At 38.8% G+C, this 21,623-nt stretch overlaps 1 protein-coding gene across 14 annotated transcripts in view; it reads left to right on the top strand.

The window, feature by feature from the left end:
• RBFOX3 (RNA binding fox-1 homolog 3) overlaps positions 1-21,623 on the top strand; it is a 488,491-nt gene that overhangs the window by 247,744 nt on the left and 219,124 nt on the right. For 7 of the 14 annotated variants that reach the window (XM_039345408.1, XM_039345506.1, XM_039345515.1 and 4 more), the window contains one exon: positions 14,470-14,659. The exons of 6 other annotated variants lie outside the window; for them this stretch is intronic. The gene's annotated coding sequence lies outside the window, so the exon portion shown is untranslated. Of the gene's footprint in view, positions 1-12,270; positions 13,015-14,469; positions 14,660-21,623 lie in introns of those variants that run through there. One more of the 14 variants, XM_039345427.1, reaches the window with a different exon arrangement.

Genomic DNA, 21,623 nt, shown 5'->3' with positions numbered 1-21,623 from the left:
TTGCCCATTGATATTTCAGCTCTCTTTAAAGGATGTTCCAGAACCATCACCAAGTCATTTGTAAATCCTTTAACTTAAAAGTTTCTTTTTTAATCTTTATCCTACAATCCTGCCATCTTATGTTGTATTTTATGTACAGGTCATCCTGGACTTACAGCCATTCATTTAGTGACCATTCAAAGTTACAACAGCACTGAAAAAAGTGACCATTTTTCACACTTATGATTATAGCAGCATCCCCATGATCACATGATCAAAATTCAGACATTTGACAATTGGTTCATATTTATGACAGTCACAGTGACCCAGGATCAGATGATCACTTTTTGCAACCTTCCAACAAGCAAAGTCAATGGGGAAGCCAGATTCACTTAACAACCATGTTACTAACTTAACAGTTGCTGTGATTCACTTAACAACAGTGGCAAGAATGATCGTAAAATGGGACAAAACTCAACAACTGTCTTGCTTAGCAATGGAAATTTCGGGTTGAATTGTGGTCGTAAGTTGAGGACTACATGTATATAATTTTTATTAAGGATTTTGATTACAATAGTAAAAACTAGTACAAATGAAACTTATGTAGAAAGAATAGAAAGTACAAAACCTGAAAAAGAAAAGGAGCATGATAAAGAAAAAGAAAAGATAAAGAAGTTACTTCCCACATTCATTACAAGAATAGAAAAAATAATGACACTTTACCCTCTATAAAGTTACAAACAGATATCTCTTCATCCAATATCCCATCTCTTATCTATCAGCAAATCCATAAAACATCAACTTTTCATTCCTAATAGCAGCAGAAAGTAAAGTGGTTCCAAGAAGTTTAGCAAACAAAATGTTTTATTTTAACCTTGATAAAATAAACCAAAGTTTATATTCCTTCCTTTTGCTTATAACGGTCCTTATCTTTAATTCTTTCACATATTGTCATAGGATTTGATTTCTCTTCAATTCTTCTTCATCCCATTGCACAGACTTCTTCAAGTGTTTAATAAGTCTTTTTTGTAAATCCAAACAGAAAACATTTTCCATGTCATTCTCTTGGTTTGTCACGTGATTCCCCTTTAATTTTTAAAACTTTAGCCAGTTTCTTTTATATATACAATAAAGCATCCTTTTCCAAATGATTCTCTTAGCTGTCACTTGTAGTTTCATTCCCAGTACTTCCTCTGACTTGTCATTCCCTTATTAGCATCTTTCAGAGATAATCTATCCATAGAATTAGACATCATTATTGATATTGTAGCTACCAATCTCTAGCGCCATTCTTCAAAAATCTCCTTTAATATTTCCAATGTTATATTTTGTGTCACTTTGTAAGACCCAGTTAACGGTCACCAAAAACCAGTTTGTATTTTTTCCTCTCTTCTACTTAAAGAGTCTATATCCCCCTCTAGTGTTCAGTTTCTAAAATTATAAAGCTGCTTATCTTTCTTATGGGCCAATATAAGTAAAATAATTCTGGTTCCCACAAGAAGGTATTAATTTTTTTCTAGTTAATTCCAAAATCTTATAGTAATAATCAATATTCCAAATTTGACAGGACCTCTTAATCCATTTGTAATTTTTTTAGATCAAAATATTATTTAATTTTTTTTGCTGTTTATTTTGAAGTAATTTTTTTAAGCTTGTGATTATTATTTTTTTCTTCTGTTCAGATTTGAAGCTAAACTCATCCAACAACATTTCAAAATAGGCATTCCAAACATCTCTAATAGCTTTAAGATGGTCAATAGGCAAGTACTCTAATTAGAAAGTGAGGTCTGGGAATTTAGTGTCCTTTAAAAGTTTCCCTTTTATTTGTGAGTAAACTGACTGATCCCTTCATCTCCTGGTTCTTAATCCTGAGGAAAACTGTTTTTCTGTGGTCTCCTTGTGAGAAGCAATGGGCCTTTCCTCATCAGGAAGAAATTGATCTACTTACTGGTTGGCTCCACTTCCGCAGAGCTGTCTTCCGTTTGCTATACCTCCCCTTTTTCAACTGTTGTATGATTGGTGGACACCTTTTAAGCTTTTGTAGAAGCCTCATTATCTTTGGAATATGCATCCATTTTCATATTGTAATCCCTTTGTATTCAATATGTCCTTTTGGAACAATCTACTTTTTTAATAGCTATGATTTTTGACAAAAAGAACAAAAAAGCAGGCTAGGATTGGAGGTGAGAGGTTTAATGGACATTGTTTGTGGGAGGAAATACAGATAGATCTCGACTTATGACCACAATTGAGCCCAAAATTTCGGTTGCTAAGCAAGACAGTTGTTAAGCGAGTTTTGCCTCATTTTATGACATTTCTTGCTACAACTACGTGAACCAATGCAATTGTTAACTTAGTAACATTGACTTTGTCAGACAGCCACAAAAAAATGATCACATGAACCAGGACACTGCAACTGTCATAAATACATGACAGTTGTCAAGCATCCAAATTTTGATCACATGACCATGGGGATGCTGCAATGGTTGTAAGTGTAAAAAACAATCATAACTCACTTTTTTTAGTGGCATAATTTTGAATGGTAATTAAAAGAATAGTTGTACATGAAGACTACCTGTATATGGCAGTCTGCCAATTCTGAATGCATTCTGTTGGCACTAGAACAATGTAGGGACAATGTGCCATTCACACTGATGCTTACAGTTTCTTTTTCTAGAGACTGGATTAGTTGGATTGATTTTGGGAGTAGTATTAGATTACCCTAGGTCAGGGGTGTCAAACAGCCGGATGTGTCACGGCAAAACTGTGCCCACCCCATTGCCGGCAATGCGAAAAAAGTCATATATCGCGACATATCACGTAATGTTGCGAGTTTGACACCCCTGCCCTAGGTTCTTACTTCTGGAGAATTTCAGTGTCCATGCTGAGATTCTTTGTTCAGGAGCGGTTTGGGATTTCATGTCCTCCTTGCTTACCTTGGATTTATGTTAGCTAATACCTGGCCCTATACACATAGAAGAATATTTGGATTTAGTTCATTCCTTTGGTCAACCTGATGATCTGCAGGTGTAGGAATTCTGTGTGATTCTGTTGCCATGGGCAGATCACTTCCCAGTAAATGTTAGAGTGGTGGCTAACACCAACCTCTGTAGGGTGGGACGGCTGGTTAAAATGGTCTGACCCAGGCACATGATGAATCTAGAACAGTGTTTCTCACCCTTGGGAACTTTAAGATGTGAGGACTTCAGCTCCCAGAATTCTGGGAGTTGAAGTCCATCCATCTTAAAGTTCCCAAGGTTGAGACACACAGATCTAGAGTATTTCCTGAATGTACTTGTAGATTTTTTTTTTTACATTGATTGTCAGTGATACTGATTATGTTTTAGCTCAGTGGTTCTCAACGTTTGTGTGACGGCGACCCCCGTCACACAAACGTTCTGCGCATGCACGGCGCACATGCGCGGCGCACATGCGCGGCGCCGCCCTGAGGGGAGAAAATGGCGGATCGCCTTCTTTGGCGACCCCCGAAAAATGGTCGATCGACCCCAAATGGGGTCGCGACCCATAGGTTGAGAACTGCTGTTTTAGCTGATTCATCGTAGTTGTCCCTATTATTCTGATTGCTCTTTTTCCTATTACAGTTCTAAATCAGCTTCTTGTTGCTCAGGTAACTGGGTGTGAGAAAGCAAATGGGACATCAGCTGGAGTGAAAGTAGAGCAACTCTCAAGATAGATCAGAGAGAGCATGAAGTGAAACCCTCACTTGCACCACTATCCTCTGCAGTGGAGGCTTGGTGCTTAGTTTAATGCCTCCATTGCATCTGCACAAAACAGATATAATGCTTTCCACTCTAGGTAGCCTCTCCTCCACCAAACATTGAACTGAGGAGGTCAGAAAGTTAGTGTCTTACGTTTGCATTGCTCAGGACAAATGAAGTCAAATAGATCTTTTTTTTAAACTGTTTGGGCAGGTTATAGGAATGTAACCTTAGCATCTGTGTGTCCTGTTGTTTTGGATTCCTTGAGGCTTGTAGATCTTTAGGATATGGACTGGGTGTATGGTAAGCTAAAGTCTGTTAACTCAATCCTTAAGTTGAATCCTTGTAACAGGGACATATTTTCCTCTTATTTCTCCCTTTCCTGCTTTATCAATAAGTCCCTGTTAAAGAAATATTCCTTTAGAATATTTAGATTTGTGAAAGGTGATTAGGAAAATGTGATATTACAGATGCATTTGAAAGATATTGATTCTGGGTGGGTAGAGAGGCCCTTATTTATTTATTTATTTTTAATATATTTTTAACTGAACAAACAATAACAAAATTGAAAAGAGTTAACAAACAACCAAGAAAACATACAAAGAAAGGAAAAAAACAGAAACGCTCTGTCTGTCTGTCTGTCTCTCTCTCTCTCTCTGTGTGTGTTTGTGTGTGTGTGTGTGTGTGTGTGTGTGTGAGAGAGAGAGAGAGAGAGAGAGAGAGAGAGAGAGAATGTTTTTTAAAGGAAAGTACAAACATCATAAGCGCCCAATATTTCTATCAAGAATGATGTTTGTACATATAAATATAATCAGTTTGGATAAATATTTTAATATGATTAATTACAGCTAATCAGGCATGAATAAATTTATCCTTAGCTGTGTTTCCAAAACATATTGTATTATTTTTTTAACCAAATCAATTTTCCATACTTTTAAATACCTCCAATGAGAGAGATATTTAAATTTACCAGTGTTTCCTGATAAGAAACCTAGCTTCCTACAAAAGGAATTGTATCAACTTTTTAGGTTGCATCTACTTATATACCTTAAGAAATGTGGAGAATGAACCAACAGCAGCCTTTATTATTGGCTGATATTTTCAATTTATTCTGAACCTTTTGACCAAACAGGTTTCATACTGGATATTGCCACCAAGGATAGTAATGTGAACCAATGTTTTTACAGCTTTGCCATATAATCAAGAAATGTTACAATTTATATAATATAATTTTAGCGAAGTATAGAGGTATTTATTGCTTATCTTCATGGTCAATTTTTGTGACTCGCTGAACAGATTTTAAAGGATTTTATGCCATAGAGAATTTGAGAAGAATTAAATCCTTTTTCATAATCCCATTTTAAGAGTTTCAGGAAAATCTGATTAAACAATCTTTGCTACTACAGCCTAAAACTAAGAATGGAAAAAAGAAGAAAAGTGGAATGAAAATTAAAGAACACTGTGCCCAGTAAAGAGAGTTATTGTCAGCATAATAAAACACACATTAAATACAAAGAAAGCATCTTGATGTTACACACACAACTGGGCTATGTGATTGGAATAGAAAGGCTCTGTGAAGTGTTGCAAATTTTCATTTGTCTTTGTAGATATGCCAGAAGAAAAAACTAAATGAAGATTTAAAACTAAAGCTAGAAGGATAGTTTTAGAAACACAATGTTTCAAAACTAATAAAGCATCCCTAATGGGAAGAAAAATTAAAAATAATTTCAAGATGTGAAATGGAGACATTAAGACACCAATTATGAAGTTAATCTTCATGCTGTGCTTGCATTTACCTTATTTGAAGAATGCCTGCATTTTTTTGTGTTCAACTTTGATTTTATTCTATCACTGTCTGAAAATTACTGTTCCAAAGTTAAACAAATATGTGGAGAAGAAATAGAATTAGAAATAGAATTTATTCCATGTTATATGAAAGTGAACAACTTTAGATTAAAATATAAATTTTTAAAACAGCATCATATAGAAGCTCTTAGCAACAAGCCTCTAGCTTAAGCTACGGTATATAGATTGAATGCTTTTATTTTGCTTCTCTTTTTAAAAGAAAAAAAAAACAGTAGCCAACTATTCCCTAATAATTATTGATTAAATGGCTGTGGTTGCACAATACATTCAAATAGTGCAGTCCAACACTCTGTTTGGTACTCAGAAATGTTGTTTTCTATACTGGCCCCGGGTGCTTCAAATAATAAAAGATCTTGCTTATAGCTTGGTCCTTGTTTACTTTCTCAGGCACATCTAAGCAAGAAAATATTTCCGTTCAATTCCGTAGTTTCCCCAGCAGGTGGCAGTAATAGCACATACAGCATCTATTGTTTCTGAGGCTGGGGTAAGTCCTGGTAAATACGGTCCTAGGCTCTAATAATCAGGGCTCCAGTTGACAGTGCAAAAGCAAAAACGAATTGCTATGGCATTGACAATCCCCAGAGAAGGGCCAGCCATGTTTCAACAGCATTTTACTTTTTGATGTCTTCAAAGGACATTGGCATGGTAGGACTTAGAAGGGAAAAATGAACTGTGTTGGGAACAAGACAAGTTACAAATGAATATTTTGAACTCGGTATTTCTGTGCTTGAAGACATTAGTGGATGGGAGGGGGGAAGGAGAGAGATGGGGTAATCCCATTGTGAAAAGGGCTGTAAAGCTGTTGGTAGACTGGGAAAAGATACAGGAAAAAGGCAATAAACCAAAATGGAAGAAGGGAAGGTAAACCAAAATGGTTTACCATTTCCTTAAAGCCACAGAGCTAATTTGTTAGAGAATTTTTATTTCTCTATTGGTGAAAAATAAATCAGAAGCTCTCACAGTTGACTGCATTTAGCTGATTCAAATAACTTTATATTTATATTAAAATATTTACAATACCATTCTTCTTTACAGCAACATAGCTTAATTGAAGACTTCTTACAGAGACAGACCAGAGACAGACATGAGACTGGAAATCCAGCTCCTAACTCAATACTCTTTTTGCACAGACTCAGTAGCACTTTCTTCACATTGGCTGACTGAGTTACCACATGACTCTTCCTGTTCATGAATATTCCAACACTCCTCCCTTCATGACAGGAAGAGACATCAGACCTATAGACTTAATACATTTTCCATAGTGAACATTACCCAATGGTTTAGTCATCATGTCTGCCAAATTATCCTCAGAAGAACAATGATGTAAACTAATCAATTTTCCTTTTACAGCTTCCCTGACATTACAATACTTAATGTCTACATGTTTACTTCTGTTCTTCACCCTGTCACCAGTTGCCATTTTTATACAGGCAGCATTGTCTTCAAATACCTTTACAGATTCTTTTACATTAATATTTAAATCTTGCAACAACTGTACATACCATGTTACTTCAGAACACAATTCAGATAAAGCAATAAACTCTGCTTCCGCTGTTGAAATAGCAACAGTTGTTTGTTTTCTGGACTTCCATCCAATCAGAGTCCCTCCAAACAATATTATAATCCCAGAATTTGATTTCCTTGTGTTTATGTCATTTGCATAGTCACTATCAACATAACACTTTAATTTCAATTCCTCAGTAATCTGTATTTGAAGACCCAAATTTATAGTTCCCTTTAAATATCTGAGAACCCTTTTTACACCCATCCAATGTAACTTTGTAGGTGCAGCAGTAAAACGACTCAAAATGCTTACTGCGCAAGCTATGTCTGGTCTGGACCACTGTGATAGATATAACAAACTCCCTATTGCTGAGTGATATATCTCTTGATCACAGGTTTCACCTTTGTCCGCACTTAAACTATTATAAAAATCCGCATTCATGGGTGTGGGAGCAGTATTGCAATCTTTCATATTATATTTCTCCAATAACTGCTCAATTTTTCTCCTTTGACTGAGAATATAACCACCTTTTTCATTTTTCTGTATCTCTACACCGAGATAATTTTTTATTTCTCCCAAATTCTTTAATTCAAATTTCTTTCCTAATTTATCAGCAAATTCTTTGACTTGTGATGCATCCTTTGCGATGAAGCAAAGATCATCCACAATTGATAACAGTAGACAATTCCCTCCTTATAACTGTCCAGTATATATACAATTATCAGCTTTGCAACTTTTAAATCCAAGATCCTTTAAAGCAGTATCTAAACAGATATTCCAGTTTCTGGCTGACTGCTTCAGCCCATAAATAGCCTTGTTTAATTTATATACCATGTTAGGTTTTGCAGTTTCATATCCTGGTGCTTGGATCATATAAATTTCTTCCTCTAACTCAGCATTGAGGAATGCAGTTGTGATATCAAAGTACCAGATTTTATGCTTATATGCCACCATCAACGCCAGTGCTAATCTTATACTCACTTTTCACAGTTGGCGCAAATACTTCATCATACTGCACATTCTTTAATTGTGAAAAACCTTGTGCCACTAACCTGGTCTTATACTGTATATCGTTATTTGGCAATACCTTTTTCTTATATACCCATTTACAACCCACGGCTTTGGTTCCCTGTGGCAAAGTCACTGGTTTAAATACTTCATGGTCTCCCATGGATTTCATCTCTTTATCCATGGCCTCCTTCCATTTTTCTTGTTCAGCCTTTGGTAATGCCAACACTTCTTTATAGCTTCTTGGCTCATACCACACATTGCAAACCTTTACCTTGCTGGCAGAATACCTGTCAGGCGGAATTCCTTTGTTACATCGCTCTGACCTACGTGGTATTAACTGCTCCTGTGTCTCAAGTCTTTCTGGCTTCATGTCTTGTTCAGCCTCTCCTCCCTGAACATGGACATCTTCAATCATCATTTTTTTATCATTAGATGCGCTATTGTCACTAAACAGATCACCGTCATTAAGTGAGACATACCCAGAATTTGCATCAATTCTGTCCCAATTTTGTTCTGCAAAATTAGCAGACCTTGAAATTATAATTCTTTTACTTCCATCGCTAAAGCGATATCCTTTTGAGCCTGGCTCATAGCCCACAAACCTGAGCTTTCTTGCCTTTTGCTGTCCCTTTCTTCTAATTGCTTTTGGAATATGTACCCATGCAGTACTTCCAAAAATTCTCAAATGTGCCAGTGATGGCTTTCTCCCATATAGAATGGCATATGGAGTGTTATTAATGGAGGAACTCCACAGCCTGTTAACTATATAATTAGTAGTCAATATGGCTTCTCCCCAATATGACCTGCTCAAACCAGAATCCTCCAATAATGAATCTTTCATTGTTTGCAAAACACCATTCCTTCTTTCAGCTACACCATTCTCTGCTGCTGTGTAAGGATTTGTATGTCTGTGTCTTATCCCCAACTGCCCCAGCCATTGTTGGAATTTAGTTGACATAAATTCAGTACCTCTGTCAGTTTGCAATTGACACACTTGTTGTCTGTACCTTCTCTCTACAAAATGTACCCACTGTTTGAATTGTTTTAGCACCTCTGTCTTATCTCTAAGCAAGTAGCAAAACGAATACCTGCTATAATCATCAACAATTACCAGTGCATATTTTGCTCCTCCCAAACTGGCTTGCATAGGTCCCACCAGATCTGCATGGACCAGCTCTAGAACTCTTTTTGTTTGTCTTGTGCTATATTTACTAACTGGGAATGCCTTTGACTTCGATGCTTTGCATATTGCACAGTCCAAATATGTTTTGCATCCCTTCAAATTTAGCCCTTCTGCAAAATCTTGCATTTGCTGCAAAACTTTAAAGCTTGCATGGCCAAGTCTTCTATGCAGAAGATGAACACATGAATCATGCTCTGCAACATTCTTAAATATATGGGAACATTGAACCTTTTGTCCCTGCAATACATATAGATTATCTTCCTTTATGCCTTCTGCACAAATATTCCCATTCCTTTTGATGAGACATTTCCCATTTACAAAAATGACCTCAAAACCTTGTTTGTCTAAATTAGACACACTTAACAAATTATGTTCCATCTCAGGTACACAAAGCACATTGGTAAACTTTGATTCCAAATATGATTTTTTTACATCGCCTTTTACAATGACTTTTGCTTTCTGGCCATTTGCCAAAGCCACAGCTTCTTGTGCTACTGCAACAAACCTGCAAAATAATTCAGAGTCATTAACAATTGTTTGACTTGCCCCACTATCTATTAGCCACTTGTCTCTGTTGTTTCTATTGCAAACTTTTGCAAGACCAAAATGTTCCTTTTGCAAAACAGTCCTTTTTGGTTGCACAAATGTCCTTTGCTGCAAACAGTTCCTTTGCAAACAGTTCCTTTGCAAATGTGTCTTTTCTCCACAAATGTAGCAAGTCTTTTCCCGCTCTCTGCTTGCTCTCTGCTTGCAAAATCTCTCCTTTGTTGCAATTTGGTCCGGGTCTGATCTGCTTGTTTCTTCTCTGGAGACTTGCAGTCTGGACCCCCTCCTCAGGAATTTCTCCTCGTGGCTGCTTCTAAAATAGCGTTTTTCCTCTTCATTAAGCAAACATGCCTTTAAAGCAGTGGTTCTCAACCTGTGGGTCGGGACCCCATTTGGGGTCGAATGACCATTTCACGGGGGTCACCAAACCATGCTGTCCGCCATTTTTTTCCCTTTTCCCTAGCTGTCCTACTCCCTCTTATTGGTGGCCACACCCACTTGGGGGTCACCACAACATGGGGAACTGTATTATGGGGTCACGGCATTAGAAAGGTTGAGAATCACTGCTTTAAAGCCTCAAAATTTAAGTCTTGCTCTTCTTTGCATTCAAATATTGCAGAAACTGTGTCCCAGGTTTTATCTAAACTGTTCAACACCAATAAAACCTTCTGGGACTCAGGGAATTTAATCCCACGTTGTTCTAAGTCCAAAAATAAACTTTGCATTTTATTTAAATGCTGTTCCACAGATTCACCTGGTTGCAAACAGGCCCTGTAAAGTTTTCTTGACAATTGCACTATATTGTATGCAGAAACATTCACGTGCACAGCTCTCAATTTCAACCAAATCTCCTTTGCAGTCTTTAAATTTGCAACATTTAGAAATTGTTTATCGCCTAAATTCAAGATGAGATAAGCCATTGCTTGATCATGGCTTTTCTGATCTGCAGCTGCAAATACTTGTGGATTTTCAACAATATACCACAGCTCTTTTGCTTTCAGCAAACATTCCATTTTTGCAGCCCACACAATGTAATTCTTCTGGCCCAAACGAGGCACACAGCGTTCCTTAAATTCCATTGCAGCCATTTTGCTAATTCTGCCTTGTTTTTACACTTTCTAAACCCAGGCAATTTCTTCCAGCTTTAAATTACAATGCACTCCTTTGTAAGCTCTGGGCCCATAACCTGTTAGAGAATTTTTATTTCTCTATTGGTGAAAAATAAATCAGAAGCTCTCACAGTTGACTGCATTTAGCTGATTCAAATAACTTTATATTTATATAAAAATATTTACAATACCATTCTTCTTTACAGCAACATAGCTTAATTGAAGACTTCTTACAGAGACAGACCAGAGACAGACATGAGACTGGAAATCTAGCACCTAACTCAATACTCTTTTTGCACAGACTCAGTAGCACTTTCTTCACATTGGCTGACTGAGTTACCACATGACTCTTCCTGTTCATGAATATTCCAACATAATTCCATTGGAATCAAGGGCTCCTGTATCTACATTTTACTGACCCAGGAAGGACTGCAGGAAACATGTTGAAAAATATCACTGTAATTTCCCCCCCCCCATCATCTTTGTTCGTTAATACACCAAATTCACCCTCTTTCCGTGGCAAGACTATCTGGGTCTGTATAAGCCTTGGGCTTTGACATTCTCTGAAGATTAGAGTAATTATCGTTCCCATTCCCACCACGCACAGTCGGTTCACCTCCAAACAGTCAATCTCAGTATTCAACCTCATTTGCTTCCACACAGCCTCCTTAATTGTTTTTTTTTTGGGGGGATGGGAGGAAGGAGTACAGTGCATATAGTCAAAATGCAGGATCTAAAAGTTACAACTAAATAATACATAAAAGCATTAAGGAAATATTCAGATAGTCCTCAACTTATGACCATTTGTTTAACAGTTCAAAATTACAACGGTGCTGAAACAGTAACTTATGACTCATTCCTGAAATTACATCTGTCACACATAATCCCTGAAGTCATGTGATTACAGTTCAGGCATTTGGCAGCTAGCTCACATTTATGACAGTTACACCATCCTGCAGTCATATGATCACAATTTATGACCTTCCCAGCCGGTTTCCACAAGCAAAGTCAAAGGGGAAAGCCAGCAGAGAAGGATTGCAAATTGCATCATGTCACATCTCATTTAATGATTGTTGTGATTCTCTTAAAGAATTGGGTGTGCTCATGTGATGTTTCACTTAACACCCATGCAGCTTAATGATGAATTCCTCAGTCCCAAATGTGATAATAAGTCCAGGACTATCTTTAAGTCATCAGTGCAACATTTTCATCATTCTGTAGATTTACTTCTGGGTGTTTGGATGCATATGTTACACAGTTTACATATGCCCACATATGTATGTGTTATAGAGTTTCATTTGTTTAGCCAATTGGCTGAAGAGATCTAAACTGTGGCATTTGTGACTTTCAACTGCTGAGCTGTTTGACCAGGTGACCACTGTTAGCTTGCGTTTAAACCTTCCAGCTAAAGGCAATGTTGTTACAAAATGAGGACAACTGTCCACACTGTCTCTTGTGTTCTGAGCATGGAAGTTCGGGAAGTCCACTGTGCACTGTTCTAGGGCAGCATCTCTCTTTACTTCCTCTTGTGGCTGTGGAGGACTGCAGATTGTACAAAATCCGCTAGAGGGTGCTCCAGTTTAGTATGCCGGTGAAAGCTTCTGCAATAAATCAGCGAGCTCAGAGCCTTCTTCCCTAGCAGAGCTCCTTGCTTTGTGTAAACGACAGGCATCCAGTGGTGGGATTCAGCCGGTTCGCACGACTTCAGCAGAACCGGTAGCTAATTTTTTGTTGCCCAGGCCCAGAACGGATTTCCGGAAGCGGCATCCACAGAGAGAACCGGTTGTTCACATATTTGAATCCCACCACTGCAGGCATCCTGTTTTCAAATGTAGCTCCTGGCACTGTGAAAAGGGTGAAAATACCCGTGCAGGTTTCATGACATTTTCTGATTGGGAGAAATTAAAACTCATTACCCCTGTTTGAAAACAGAATAGAAACAGTGGCAGGACGGAGAACAGCAAAAGAAGGCCCCAAACTCAACATGCACTCCTTCTTCCTGCTCAGTTTGCAGCTTGATCAAACTCTGCAGTATTGAATGAATCCTTGAGAGCCCCACAAAGGGAACTAATAAGGAAGCAATATTTCCCAGTTGAGGTAAGAAAATGCTATGGCCTTGTCCATAAGCAAATAAAGGGGTACTCCCTAGATCAAAACTGGAGGGGGCTGTATAAATACAGAGAAATGCAGGCGGTCCTGATTCCAGAATCTAAAGTGGCGATGGTGAAACTATGACATGTCTGTCACATATGACATGCCATTTCATTTTTGGTGACATATCAAGCCTGCAAACTCTCTGGAAATCGTTGTGGGCCTTGTCCTCACACAGCCTCTGAAGCCTCCCAAAAACATGTGAGAATAGGTCGTGTTCTCTCGCTCTTTTCAGACGCTGCCAGGCCACACAGAGGCATTTCTCTGAAGTCTTCCAGGCCTCGTGTGACCTGGAGCTGCCTGAGATAGGCATTTTGTAAAATATTTACAATTATGTAAGTATTACATTTAAATAATTTAATTTATTACTCTTTCCTTGGAATTGTCTCTCTTTTGACCGGGGTGGGTTAACACGCTGTCAGAGTCAAGGCAGGCATTTTCTGAATTTTTGACACACCATCATCATTGATCTAAAAGCTCAAGATCTAATGCTGGTAATCGTTGCAGGTGGAGTTTTTATTTCTGCAGGAAGCCACAAATCTCCTCCGATGCATTAAGGAGTTCTCAAGCAGACCAAAGCAGAGCTGACGAACCTTATTTTTAAGCATGAGCAAGTTTCTGAGTAGAAAGAGCAGGATCAGGGCTCATCATCATTACTACTGACCTCTGTGCATTCTGTTGAAGATCTGAGCAATTTTTGATTGCTCACTGTGCAGGATACCCTAGAAATGACTTGAACAGCAGTTATAAACAGCTTACTCACCTAAGCAGTCTTCAGCTGATGAGCAGATGTTAAGACGGGTAGCAGCTGACCCGATCCTCATTCTTTTTTCACCCGCTCCACGGTTTTATTTCCTGAAATCAGGCTTTTGTAATATCTCAACAGAGTAATTGGATTCTTACTTCATTGGATTTTAAAAGCCTGTGATTAGAGTGCTGCTTTTGGATCCAACACTGGCTAGGTTTTAAAGAGAAAAAACAAAGAGAAGGAGAAGAAGGAGGGAAAGAAGATGGGAGCACTGAAGATGGGAGTGAGCAAAGGGGAAAAAAATAAGCTGTTCCTGAAACAGCAGCACTAGAAGCATAGAGAGAGGATCTCTTCTGCATCCAGTGGTGTTAGCTTTGAAGTCTCTGCCCTTGTGTGCTGAAAACACCAGTCTGTAGTATTTGAAAGGTACCAGGTTCAGTCTGTGAAGTCATTTCCTTTTCCATTCCCCCATTGTTTGATAGCCACCAAAGGGGCTCCCAATTAAAAACAAACTTCCTTATCAGGCAGAGCAAGGCCGTAAGTTCTGAAGTGAGTAGCATTCACCAGATTCTCCTTAGGCTGTGTTAGAGAAAAGGGCCGTCCCTTTATGCCTATGCTAACTCAGGTTCCTCTTTAAAATGCTTTTCTCCTAGGGTCTGTTCAATTTGTTGCATTGCCCCCATCATTTGCTGTGGTCGATCCAAGTGCTGCATTGCTGCTACCAGCCATTTCCACTCGACTTCTTTGAGGAGGATGAGCTGAGGAAAGGAGCTGTTTGAATAGAGATCACAGGCTCATAGTGTGGCAGAGGGAGGAAAACTGACAAAATTGTGGACATAAGAGGTAATAGAATCTGGAAGAATGTGTTTGTGGTTTATGCTGTTTCCAGACCTCCCAAGATCGTTCAAATTTACCTGAGGCAATTTTCAGCCTTCAAGTGCTGCTTTAATAAACTGGATTTGATCTCTCAGGACACCAGAAAAACTGAGCCTCGCTGCTACTGTCAACTAGTAACAGACCTCACTTCCTAATATTAACTTTGTGAGTTACAGAAATGTAGAAGCTTGAAAAAAAATAGCCCTTGCTGAGGTTTTCTTTTTTTAATTCATGCTGGCTGATCTGTATTTTGTTTGGCTTCCTTTCAACTGCCTGAACCCTAGTCTTCCTCAGAAAGCACTTTGTTTCTGATGACGTGTAATGTAATGTTCTTTTGAGTGAGAAAAGTAGATTTCCATAGATTTCATGGCTCAGTTTAGGCACCACAACAAAGGTTGCTCCTTTTCACTAAGGGCCTGCTCTACTTTCCAGGTACCTTCTGTCTTTTTCTCCAGCTTATCGACAACGTAATAGTGGAGTGGTGGGAAGGAAACCATCACAATGTCTGCAGAGAAGAAAATTGGCACATCCTTTTTTGAGTTATGATTCACATTGAAAGCCTTAGAATTACTGTTTAAATTATAAAACAGTAAGTGCTTTATAAAGAGTTAATGTTTAAAAATCCTTCTCTGTGTGAGCTGAAATGGGAACTATTGACAGTTTGTTATGTATACATTGTGTACCGAGCCGGGTGAAAAGTAGTTTAAATCTAAGTTTATACAAGTTGAATTTCTCAAGTGACTTTGGAAGCACGTTTCAGGAACAATTCACTGGTGATGAACAGGGGATTAAGGTTGGCTCAAAATTGCCCCCTCCCCCCTATCCTGCTAACCAAAATACTTCACACCTTATTCAGCTTTCCAAGCTGTTCTGACAACCGCACATTCTCAGAGAGAGTTGCCCAAACCAGGACTCTAATCTGAGTAGCTTTTTTGTAAGGGGAAACAGAGTCTCTTGTCTTTTTTACCTTACCTTTACTTTCAGCCATGGCTGATTTTGTTATGAAACCATCAGAGTGGGTAGGCTCAATTTAGTTCAGTTGTAGGTGTTATTAAAGGGAAAGTAGATGACTTCAGTCTTGCAAAATCTCTCTAAACCTCCCAGTCACCCAATTTTGCTCTTTAAACCTTCCTCAAATAAAAAAAAAATAGTTCTACAAAGGCCCACTAGTTGCCCAGCCTTATTTAAAGGGTTTGTTAAATATAACAAATGATCTCTTCGCCCCATATCTCACCTCATTCTCTATAAACATATCTTTAAATCCTCATTTGTCTTAATCAGCAAAAGGTCCATTAGGGCAGGGCTTTTCAACCAGTGGTACGGGTACCACCTGTGGTACATTGGCACCTGGCAGGTGGTACGCAGCCATCCTAGAAAAGTGGTAGCGGGGGAGGGAAATGAGCTGAACCGGTGGGAGCATCGCACAAGTCTGAGCGAGAGATGGCTGGAGCTGCAGGGCTGTCAGGGCTCAGCGGAAGTGCCAGGATCAGTGCCGTTTCCAGCTGATCGGTGCTTCTTCGGGGCTGTCGGCTCAGTGGAAGCACCAGGATCAGCCCCAGGCTCCAGCTGGAGCTCAGCGCTGATCCTGGTGCTTCCACTGAGCCCAGAAAAAGCGCTGATCAGCTGGAATGTTGCAGCATCTCCAGGGTCTTGTGATTTACATTCAGATGTTTGGCAACTGATTCATATTTATGACAGTCACAGTGTCCCAGGGTCATGTGAAGTGACCAAAACCTGCTGCAACCACTCAGCAGATGGAGGGAATAAAAACCAAACACCCCCTCACCCCACCCCCACTGCCAATCTCAACAGAAATGCTCACAACAATGAAAACCTTGGACAGAAGGAAGAGCGCGGCCAGACGGGCAGGCAGGTGTCCTGCTCAGCTGTGGCTTGGGGGGCACTTTTTTCAGTGCCATTGTAACTTTGAACAGTCACTAAGCGAACTGTTGTAAATTGAGGACTACCCGTACTTTATCACTTTTTTCTGTTTTTGGGGGGGGGGTCATCAAGTTTTTGACACCTTGCTAGGTGACTGGTGGTACTCGGATGTTGCCATATCCTAAAAGTGGTACGATTGGTGAAAAGGTTGAAAAGCCCTGCATTAGGGGTTACCAAAAAATAGCCACATATCTATTATAAACGTATTCTAATAAAACCACCTAATTTTCTTTTTTTACATCTATAACTCTTTTTATATTCTTAAACAAATCCCCAAACTTCATCAATCAAATACAATAAATAAAAAACCCCCAAAAAGTTTACCAGAAGTAATTGCCTGAAATCAGATAAATTTAAAATATAAGAAATAATGTCTGTCCCATACAGCTATTTATCATTAAAGCACAACCTTAAAATATCTTCCGTAACCAGAAAAAATGCCAGAAATAGAACTCTTATCTAGAGAACAAAATCTTTAAAAAGTCAAAAAAAGATCCTTTAAAGATTGCCAAAAATAGCAACCTGTTGTAACTTTGATAAGATGAACCCACTTTATATTCTTTCTCCTTACTTGCAAGTATTTTGATCTTAAGACCATTCGATTAATACTCCAACACTTAGTGTCTTTCCATGTTCCTTTTGTGTTTTTTCACAAAATCACAAATAACATTAACAAGATCTTTTTGGTAAATCGAATATAAAAAGATTGTACAGCTACTCTTCTGGTCTATTACTCATAAATCCTTTTTCATTATTAAAAAATCAGCTGGCTTCATTTGCATGTTTAGTTGACTTTATTCTATATACTTTTTTAAAAGTTTCATTTTTGAGTTCACATTTAAATCAATTTCATTTTTGCCAAGTGAAATTTGTTTCTCTTTCAATGGCATAATTTAGTCTTTCAATAATGGCAGAAATTTTCTAATGCTCTCTGGTGCCCAACTTTCAAAGATCCAACATGACAATTTTTTCAAAAGAATGTAAACATCCAGTTTCCCATGAAAAGAATTTTATAATTAATTTCAAATATTTATTCCAAATCTCTCTGGACCCTTACTTCATTTTTATCTTTCCAAAATCAATTTTCTAAACACCGTTTTGCTGTATTCCCAAAAATAATATTTTTCCAAGGTCTTAAAATTGTACTTAAAACTTCTTTCATTAAAAAAAGAGATGATTCAACTAGTGAAAACAATAGAAACTTGCTGATCTCAAGATTCTTTAATAGTTCCAAATCAATAAAAGAGTAATCCAGTGTAATTAAGATATGAGGCTCAGTCGAGCTTTTTGTCCTTAAGGGGCTGTTTTACAACTGTGAGTTTGGATGGTATCTCTTGATTCCCAGCCACTTAAGTCATAAGTCAATACAAAACCATAATTCCTGTGATCCACGTGTGGGTTATTTCATGATCTCCCTTTTATCCAGAGAGATTTTGCCGGTCTGGATACCGCCTCTAACCATGATCTGTGTCAGAAATGCTTTCTTGTTTCAGCAGGACATCTAGCTTGTCGTGGTGCTCACCGGTAGTCCTTCTCCTGATTTTTTTCCCCCCATTCATGTACTTTGTTTACTACCATAGCTTGCAAATTGTTGTGTTAAGGAATCTATTTTACAGTGTTTCTTGATGGAGAATTTTAACCCTAATGGTGTTGCTCCAAATGTTACAAAGAAGCCATTGCGCACGGTATATTTTTGCGAAATGTTATTGCATGGTTATTGATTTGGTTTTCAAGCTCCTTTGTGGAGTTATTAATTGTCATTTTATTAAGTGATATATGTGCTGGATTTATAAGATAGGTAAAAGCTAATACAAAGCACCAACCAGAAGAGAGGAAGGGATGGTTGGAAGCTGTGCTTAAAAGAAACTGATTAAAGCCAATTAATGTTGCCCATTGTCTGAGAGTCAGAAAAAGCTTCTTAAGAAGGGATTTTTAAGTAAGCTCTGCTGGTTTGTGGAGGAAAGATAATCCAGAACGGCCAACATTAAAAGATGAAAGAAGGGAAGAAATAAATGGGGGAAAATTTGGGGAACATGGTAGATTTACAAGGCTCATCTCAAAGAGTAGATCCAAAATTTAAAAAGTGATATTTTTAATTGACAGAAGATGTTGAGTCCCTTGGAAAATTGCCCACAAAACATATAGGTGAAAGGATTGATTAACATGCTCACTCTTTTGCTTACAAATCATTATTTTGATCTGATTCTCCTTCTTTGGAGCTTCTGTGAATAATTCTATCCATCCGCAGTCAAAGATCATGCAGGATCGGATTTCTTTTTAGCATAGCTCAAAGGGAAAGCTTTGTGTATCGCGGGGCAATGGAACCTACTGACTGAAGCTTTTATAGCACAGGAGGTTCATAGGAGACCTTCCAGTGCAGCTTTGTTGATTTTTTTTTTACAAATTATTGTAGACACCTTTGGACACAATATAGGGGAAAACACAAATTAGACTCTGCTTAATCAGCATAATGCAAAAATTATACTCAGTAACTGATTATTTTGTTATTTTATAAAATTGTCTTATTTGCATCCCCCTTTCCCTTTTCAACTCTTTAAGGGTCTTATGGTCCTATTGCAATTGGTAGCTCCACAGTGGGGACTGGAATACAGGCTTAGCCATCAAGCAGGTCATTGTCCATCAAACTAGACCGCTCTCATTATCTCAGCTTAATCTGAGATGGATCTGCATTCCTTGCAAAATAATTCATGCAAATATACTGAGCCTCAGGTCCAGCTCAGTTTCTGAGGCCAGGTTTTTTGTTTTTGTTTTTTTTTATTCTTACATGGCATTTGATGATAGGAATACTGTTGGTCCTGGCAATGTTTGCAGTTGCTGAAAAGGCTTTCGTCAAAGCTGGCTGACCAGGCAGGCAATTTTCTCAAGCAAGAACCTTTGGAAAGAGTTTGGAGAAAATGGGGGAGATTGGAAGGGGGGGGGGGGAGAGTGAGATTCAGAGGTGAAATTATTGATACCTCCCAGGGCTATCTTAGAGGCTATGATGTTGCCCCACAGATTTCATATCTGCTGAGCGCTGGAGAACTTACTGCTCCATGCAGGGCTTTCTGGAAACATGGGCAGATGGAACAAGCAAACCCTTGCACTTTTTTGCTGCCCGGTCCCTCCAGAGCTATAAAGTCAAGAAGAGGAGCGGAAAGGGCTAGTGGTCACCCTGCCTTAATTGTTAGTGGAGACTTGTCAGCCACATCACAAGACCCTAAGATAAAGTGTTTCGGTGAAGGAGATAATTGAAAATCAAAAAAGACTTTGTTAATTTGATTAGACAGAGCTGGAGTTGAATTGTTCTTCATCAAAAGAGATTTGATTTTGACACGCAATTAAATCCTTCTGCTGTCCTGGTGCCCTGCTCTCTTCCCTGCAAGTAAGCTGACTCAGGGATGCAGGAATGGGGAACTTGCTTTAAGAGAAGGTGAAATCACTGAAGGGTCCCGGGAAGGAGGGGCAAAGAGAGGAGCCTTAAAATGTGGGGAGGAGGGAGTATGTGGCTGAAAGAGAGGAAGAACTGGGGGAGGGATTGAAAATGTGTTGGCGAGGCCATTTCAAGCTCACGAAGGCTCCATTCTTTATTATAACCCTCCTTCTTGAACTCATCATATCAGACAATGAGACTCACACAATTGACGTATCTTGAAATTTCAGATTTCTTGATTAAAGAAGCACTGGATTTAATGCTGCAGAATCTCAGTAATGTAATAGCGGCAGCGGGGGGGGGGCGGGGGAAAGAGAGACAAATGGGTGATGCTGCAGGAGCAATTCCTCCACATCCTTTGAAAAAGGAAAATTCTGGCAACTTTAAGCTTTGATAGGTAATGTATTGTAAGACAAGCATGACTTGCATAAGTACTCTAAAACTTTGCAGGGCAGATTAAAACCAAGTAAAATGGTTATTAATATCTCTGCTTAGGGCTGATCTGCACTTCTGATCTTGCCCAGACCGCCTCCTATTGTAGAGGACAAGAACAGAGGACACTGATACTTACCTTGTCCCAATCCTCACCTGAGTTTTCTGGCTTTGCATCAGACTGAATGATTTCTCTCCTGCCCTTTGAAACCAGGGAATCTGATTCACCTGCCAGTTTATGTAAATACCTTCATTCCAATTGGTTGATTTATGCTGTGGTGGGTGTGTCCCTGTTCCCTTGTCTGCTTTTTACAGTTATTTTGTGCAGGGCTGCTTGTCATGAAAAAGTGTATATGTTAGTTGACATTTCATTGCTGACGAAATAACATTATCAGTCCTATGGTAGTAGGTATGTAGTTTGCTCCCTATTTATATAGAGTAGCATGCCCTACTGCATATAAAGCTACTGCATATAAACAATATCCTAATCAAATAACTACCAAGGATAATCAAGCAGACAAACAAGCAGAAAACAATACCCTAATCAAGGAACTACTTGGGGGGGGGAACACCCCCACCAATACTGGCAGGGCAAGCTACTGTATATACTACTACTACTACTACTACTACTACTACTACTAATATAATAATAATAATAATAATAATAATAAAGTTGGAGGGGACCTTGGAGGTCATCTAGTCCAACCCCCTGCTCAGGCAGGAAACCCTATACCATATAAACAGGGAGCAAACCCCATATTCACTACCATTGATGTAGTCAGGTAATAAAATGCTCAGAAGCAAATAACCAAGCTCAGAGAGCACCAAGGACTCCACAGTTCAACCCTGAGTTATATAGTTTAATGAAGAGAAGGACGAGGGGGGACATGATAGCAGTGTTCCAACATCTCAGGGGCTGCCACAAAGAAGAGGGAGTCAAGCTATTCTCCAAAGTGCCTGAAGGCAGGACGAGAAGCAACGGGTGGAAACTAATCAAGAAGAGAAGCAACCTAGAACTAAGGAGAAACTTCCTGACAGTTAGAACAATTAACCAGTGGAACAATCTGCCTCCAGAAGCAGTGAATGCTCCAACACTGGAAGCTTTTAAGAAGAGACTGGACAGCCATT

This window comes from Crotalus tigris, unplaced genomic scaffold (genome assembly GCF_016545835.1).
Source record: "Crotalus tigris isolate CLP2741 ecotype Arizona unplaced genomic scaffold, ASM1654583v1 scf7180000017551.9496454, whole genome shotgun sequence".
NCBI lineage: Eukaryota > Metazoa > Chordata > Lepidosauria > Squamata > Viperidae > Crotalus > Crotalus tigris.
This window is presented reverse-complemented; position numbering and strand designations above follow the sequence as displayed.